Genomic DNA, 6,838 nt, shown 5'->3' on the forward strand with positions numbered 1-6,838 from the left:
GCAAACACATTTTTTTGCTATAAAATGAGGATAACATCACCTCCTTCATAGGGCAAATGTTAGAATGAAATGAGATCGTGCCTTTAATGTGTTCTGCACAGTGCCTGGCACTCGGTACTCATAAGTGCTAACTCTTATTGTTACCATCCTCCTCACCAGCACTGACCCCCAGGGAGCAGATGCTCAATGCACAGGCACGGAAACATGGAGCAGACTGATGAATCTCAAAGGGAAGAGGGGAGCGAGAAGGGCTGGAACTGATTAACCTAAGGTCTTATATGCATACTAGAGGCCTTGTGCACTGATTTGTGCACCAGTGGGGTCCCTTGGCTTGGCCTGCAGGAATCAGGCCGAATTCATGCACTAGGCCTCTGACATCCCCCGAGGGGTCCCGGATTGCGAGAGAACACAGGCCAGGCCAAGGGATCCCTCCAGTGTACGAATTCGTGCACCAGGCCTCTAGTTACAAATAAGAACTCAGAAGTTGGTTTTTGCATCTTATTTCCTGTCAATCAATACCGTAAGTGGTCCTGACCAGGCACACATGGCACGAATCCCAAGCCGCAGGGATAGGTGACCCTTGGTGTGCATGCTGGTTTGACTTCTCTGGTCATGGAGTTCATCTGCTCCCCCAAGACATGTTTCCTTTTACCAGCCAAGAGTTTTAGGAGGCTGATGTCTTGAGAAGGAATGTAGAGAAATACCCCAAGAAAAGCTCTCAGCAGCAGCTGGGAAATCCCACAGTCCCACACTCCCTAGATCGGCCTGCCACATGTCCAGCCTGAGCTTTCCAGAACTTACCAAGGTCCATACTAACTTACATAATCACACACACACACACACACACACACACACACACACACACACAAATGTAACCAAACAAAAAACCTACGGAAAAACAAAACAAAACACAACACAACACAAAACAAAACAAAACTCTAGGGAAGTTTGGCTGCCAGTGGCAATAAAAGCCACACTCATGAGGTAGGTGCTAAAGCCAAAGGAAAGGTTTATTCAGGTGCTGCAAGACCTGGGAGAATGGTGGACTTATATCTCAAAGACCATCTCCCATTCCTTCTCAAGCCTGCTGTTCTTAGAGGATTAGATAGGGGAGAGTTTTGTTTTTTTTCCCTATCCAATTATCTTAATAGCTTCTGGCATACTCAAATCCTATCCATTCATCCTTCTAGCTTTTGGTGTTCCCAATGTAATAACCTCCCTCTGCACCATCTTGGTCAATGAGGGAGACTTCTTGGTGCTCTGTCTGTGGTAACAGAACCATCATGGCCTATAGATTCTGTGTTTGCCTTATGTGGCCCAGGTTTAACTCAAATACTGTTTAATGTTTGAGGCTCTCTTGCAGATCAAAGCAGCCAATAGACAGAGTTCTGGCCAATAAAATGAACCCCCTGGGAAGGGTCCATTTTAAAATAATAAAATGAATTACTGCTCCACATTTGTGCTATGCTACTGTTTTATATCTTTCTCCCAATCTCTGCTTGGAGGACAGGAGCCGTTAGACTTGTGGCAGCTGGATTTTGACTGTGGAGAGGATATGTACTCCATATGGACGGTGGAGCAGGGGGATGTCAGAAGCCTGTCCTTGAGGCCCAGGTTGAGCTGTGTCACCCACCTCCCAGGCTGCCCACGACGGATTGCTGTGACTTGGGAAAAAACACACTCCTTACTTTCTGCAGCTGCTGGTGGCTGGGATGCTGGGGTCCTGGTGTTGGCTGCAAGCAGTGTAACACCTGGACTGGGAGGGTTGGCATCTTCCCCTCTGACAGGTAAGAACTGCCATCCCAGGGGAGTCCTGGCTTTGCTTCACTCAGGAGTCAGAGGCCATGAGTATCCAGGTCTAACAAACACCTGTACTTGTTTTCTCTGAATGTCCTTTCATTTTTGACATCTGTTTTAGAAAATGAACTCTGGCCCATTTATTTTTGTAAATTTTTAGGATTCATTTTTCAATTCAGTAGGTTAGCTCTGTGTCCCAAGAACTGCAAATCTTTTCCAGATTTTTTCACTTCCCATTTGACTTTTTCTCTTGTCTACACAAATACTTTGCATTTTTATGTAGTTAAATTATTTTTTTTTGTAATTTCTGCATTTTGTGTCTTTTCTATTAAAGTTTGTAAAGTTCAGTTTTCCATGTGTTAGTGCTTAGGTGTCCTGGTGGTAGAAGTTCCAGGGGCCCATGTAGGTTGATAGTAAAGGTTTAAAATACAACCGTTTCTCTTTCGCAGTCTTTTTAGAAATTTTTTTTAATTTTTAATTTTTAAAAAATTTAGCTTTATTGTTGAAAGTATTATAGATGTCCCCTTTTCCCCCATTGACCCCCTTCACTTTCCTCCCATCCCTCCCCACTCCCCAGGTCTTCACCACACTATTGTCTGTGGTGCATAACCCATGGACACAGACAATAGTAAATTCTTTTTTTAATTCCTCCCCACCTACCCATCCTCCCCTGCCTTTCCTCTGAGATCCATCAAAAACATTTTTTAAATAGAAGAGACCACAGAGCAAAGAGAAAATTAAAGGTACTATAAGTACGGAGTATTTAAGGGGACAATACAAGGCTTGGCTGTAAGGATGTCTATGGTGTGGCAACTTGAAAAAGGGAAAGGGATGGTAGAGAAATCTGTTTTTCTTCTGGAATAAGGCTTCTGTGAATCTTAATGACTTGCCAGCAGCCTAACATTCAGCTCCTAAGTAAAGGGCCTGTCTTTGGCATTTTCAAAAACATATTTCTTGCTAGAATTCAATTAAAATTAGTATGGGTTTATTGTAATTGTTGGGAGAGAGAGAGAGAGAGAGAGAGAGAGAGAGAGAGAGAGAGAGAGGAGAGAGAGAGGAGACCAACTCTTTCATTGGACATTGGAGTAACCTACCTTTGGGGTCTAAAGGAGAGATTTATTTCACTGGTTATTGGACATAACCATATATACTGACTGGCTTCTGTACTCACCTTTCCTGATACTAGTCAGTATACTCTGTTTCTGGTGTAGTTCTTACTTTTTTCTTGTTGGTGGCGCAGGAAATCATTAGTTGACTCTAGTTGATACATCTAGGGAAAATATATGTGGAACTAAAACATCTGCTTGTCAGGAGAAAATATTGAGATATATAAATATCTCAATGCCCTCTCGCATCTTAACATCAAAGAACAAGTAACATAGTCTATTGAATCTGCCTGTCCTCAAATCAACACCTTCTAGACCAGGGGTGGGCAAACTTTTTGACTCGAGAGCCACAATGGGTTCTTAAACTGGACCGGAGGGGCTGGAACAAAAGCATGGATAGAGTGTTTGTGTGAACTAATATAAATTCAAAGTAAACATCATTATATAAAAGGGTACGGTCTTTTTTTCAATAGTTTTATTCATTTCAAATGGGCCGGATTTGGCACGCGGGCCGTAGTTTGCCCACGGCTGTTCTAGACACTCTGTAGAAACCTCCCTCTTTTGAGTTTCATTATGAACTGAGGACACGATGAAGGTTGTTGGTCAGAGTGAAGCTGAAGGACAGATTTACTTCAGGACATCAGTGTGATCTACACACATTGCACACACCACTCACCATGCACAGGTGAAGGGGTTTAGAACCCCTGTGGTTCCCCAATTTCGTCATCCTTTCTTCCTGCCTGGGACCAGGGCAGTGATGTGCTGCATTATGAAATAATTGATGTCTCAAACTCTCTCACAGCTCAAAGCAGCCAATACACAGAGTTCTGACCAATAAAATGTATCCCTTGGAAAGGGCCCACTTTTAAATAATAAAATTTTTAAATAATAAAATGAATTACTGCTCCACATTTGTGCTATGCTACTATTTTATATATTTCTCCCCATCTCTGCTTGGAGAACAGGAGCCGTTGGACTTGTGGCAGCTGGATTTTGACCGTGAAGAGGACATGTACTCCATGTGGACAGTGGAGCAGGAGGATGTGAGAAGCCTGTCCGTGAGGCCCAGGTTGAGCCATGTCACCCACCTCCCAGGCTGCCCAGGACAGATACTTGTGACTTGGGAAAAACATGCTCCTTACTTTCTGTAGCCACTGGTGGCTGGGATGCTGGGGTCCTGGTATTATCTGAAAGCAGTGTGACACCTGGACTGGGAGGGTTGGCATCTTCCCCTCTGACAGGTACAAACTGCAATCCCAGGGAAGTCCTGGTTTTGCTTCACTCAGGAGTCAGAAGCCACGTGTGTCCACGTCTAAAAAGTACCTGTACTTGTTTTTTGTGAATGTCCTTTTTTTGTCACCTGTTTTGGGAAATGCAATAGCTGGCCCATTTATTTCTGTAGAAATTTAGGGTTTATTTTTAAATTTGGGATATTAGCTCTTTGTCTGAAGCCCGGCAAATCATTTCCAGAGTTTGTAATTTCTCTTTTTGGCTTTTTCTCTTGTCTACAGAGATACTTTGGATTTTTATGTAGTTTTCTTTCTTTCTGTATTTTTTGTAATGTTTGTGTTTTGTTCCTCTGCCCTTCCCCACTAAAGTTTGTAAAAGTTAGTGCTTTTGTATCTTGTTGGTAGAAGTTGAGAGTCTCAGGGAGAATGATAGTAAAGGTTTGCATAACACTGTAGTCAATAATGCTTTCTGGACACTCCACAGAACGTTTATCTTGTGTTTCATTATGAATGGATTGATTTTGTAGGCTGAGATGGTCTTAATCAAGAATTATGTCCATTTTTGCTGGTTTGTTGTTGCCCTGCAGTGGTGTTCTAGTTGTGCATCACTGAGATGCAAAGGCAGGTTAACTTACTGTAGACCATTCAGGACAGAATTCTCAACACAAGGGAATCATACAAATGAGTCTTATGGAAAGAAAATAAAAAGCAGTGAGTTTAATGCTTGAGGTTTATTATAGAGAAAGAAAGAGAAAAAGGCACAGGTAAAATGACTAAATGCCTTTCTAAGTCTTCATGGAATCTCCCAGTGGTTTGGGACTTGCTCTACTCAGCTCAGCGACAGCAACGCTTATATCTTTGGCCATAGATGTAACAGGTCCCAGAAGGACTCTCAAAGGACTTGCAGAAGCGGCTGAGTCGGCACGTGCAACGTCTTAGTTTCCAAAGGCCTGTGGAGGGAGGAGGAGGGTCAGGCACAGTGTGGAATGGACAGGGAGGAAAGACATAGCCAGGCTCATGGAGATCTTCTGAGACACCAGGTGACTACTCACCATAGACAATACCGGACAGGTTAGAGTGAGCAGATTCATGTATTTGTCATAAATCACAAGGAATCTTACTGGCTCTGTGTTGGTCTGTTCCTAGTCTATGATGTAGATGCTTATGTCCTGCCCCTGCTCCCTAAACCTCCACTAAATTGGAATACCTACTCTTCACCCCACCTCATCCTCTCACCCAATTTTGAGCTCCAACTCTATTACCCACTCACAAGCCCCTCTAATGGGCCACAGATCCCAAAAGCACATTGGCTGGTGTCTCACCTGCAGCTCGAGTGAGGCGTTCCTCTCCTGTGAAGGAAATGGCCACGTCCTGGTCACTGTCCTCAGCCTGGTCCTGGTCCTCAGCCCAAACGTCTTTGGCCTTGGGCTGCTCCTGGGCAGGAACCTGGTCAGCTGTCTCTTGGAGGGACTGAGCCTGGGCCTGGAGGGCCAAGAGGAGAAGGGCAGCCAGGAGAGTGAGGGTCCTCATGGCTGAGGGTCAGCCAGAGCTCAGGGTCAAGAGAGAGGACAGCAGAGAGAGGTGTGCAGGGCACAGTCAGCCTGTACTTATAGGTCAGAGGGGAGGAGAATCAGAGACACACGGCGGAGAAGAGAAGCTGTCCCTATGGCTGGCCTGGGGCAAAGGCCACCGTCAACCACAAAGCCCCTTTCATGCTCCTGTTCCTGCCCATCCATCATAGCACGTGTCCGTGTGCTGTGTCCACACTTGTTTCAAGGTGATAACGATGATAAGGACCGGGCATGTTTTCTGTTTCCCATCTGCTTGTACACTTACCTTCTGATGTTCAAAAAACAAGGAACTGTGCTCTCATTGAGTAAGTCAGGGACCAGAGGCCTCTGCTTTCTGATGTGGGCCCTGCTCACCTCTGAGTCCCTGGCCCTGGAACCAGCCCTTCCCAGATGGAGTGGAGGGTCCATTCTGCAGGTTCAGGGCATCACTCCCTGTGGGGGAGCTTGTCAGGTTCTGGGGTGTAGACTCCTGTGCTGGAGGGGACAGTGACTCAGGCTCAGGTGGAATCAGCAATTGAGGACTCCAGGGAAGACTTGGTTAGAGCGAAGCTGAAGGAGAGATTTATTTCAGGACGTCAGTGTGATCTACACGTATGGCACATACGGCTAACCACTTACTTGTGCCTTTTTGGAGAAATAGCACACATAGCAGGTTCCCAAAGTTAACTTCTAAAATTTCTGATCTTTAAAAAGAAAAAATATATACATATATTTTTGCACAAAGAACAAAATTCATAAGGTAGAAGATAAATGAGTGAAAAGTAACTGTCTCCCCTCCCAGAGTCAGCCCTGTGTCCCTTCTGCAGGAACCCTAACTGAACAAAAATTCGAGGTTTGGCTGCCTGTGGCGATGAAAGCCAAACTCATGAGGCAGGTGCTGGTGGTAAAGGAAAGGGGTTTATTCATGTGCTGTGCAAAGTGGGAGGATGTTGAACTCTCATCTCAAAGACCGTCTCCCTTTCCTGCTCATGCCCAAGGTTCTCCTAGAGATAGGGATAACTGGATATAAATGCTACTTTCTTTCCAATTATCTTGCTAGCTTTTGGTGTGCTGGGGTCCTGTCCATTTATCTGTCCAGATTTCCATGCAATCATGTTCTGTCCATTCATACTTCTAGCTTTTGTTGTTCTAAATG

The 6,838-nt window shown here is 44.7% G+C and overlaps 1 long non-coding RNA gene across 1 annotated transcript in view; it reads left to right on the plus strand.

The window, feature by feature from the left end:
• The window catches only part of LOC107183641, a 29,149-nt gene extending 24,794 nt beyond the window's left edge, over positions 1-4,355 (plus strand). Inside the window, exon 3 of the long non-coding RNA XR_001514426.1 lies at positions 3,869-4,355. This is a non-coding gene — a long non-coding RNA (uncharacterized LOC107183641). The remainder of the gene's footprint in view (positions 1-3,868) is intronic.
• The last annotated feature ends 2,483 nt before the right edge of the window (positions 4,356-6,838 follow it).

This window comes from Myotis davidii, unplaced genomic scaffold, assembly GCF_000327345.1.
Source record: "Myotis davidii unplaced genomic scaffold, ASM32734v1 scaffold1820, whole genome shotgun sequence".
Lineage (NCBI taxonomy): Eukaryota > Metazoa > Chordata > Mammalia > Chiroptera > Vespertilionidae > Myotis > Myotis davidii.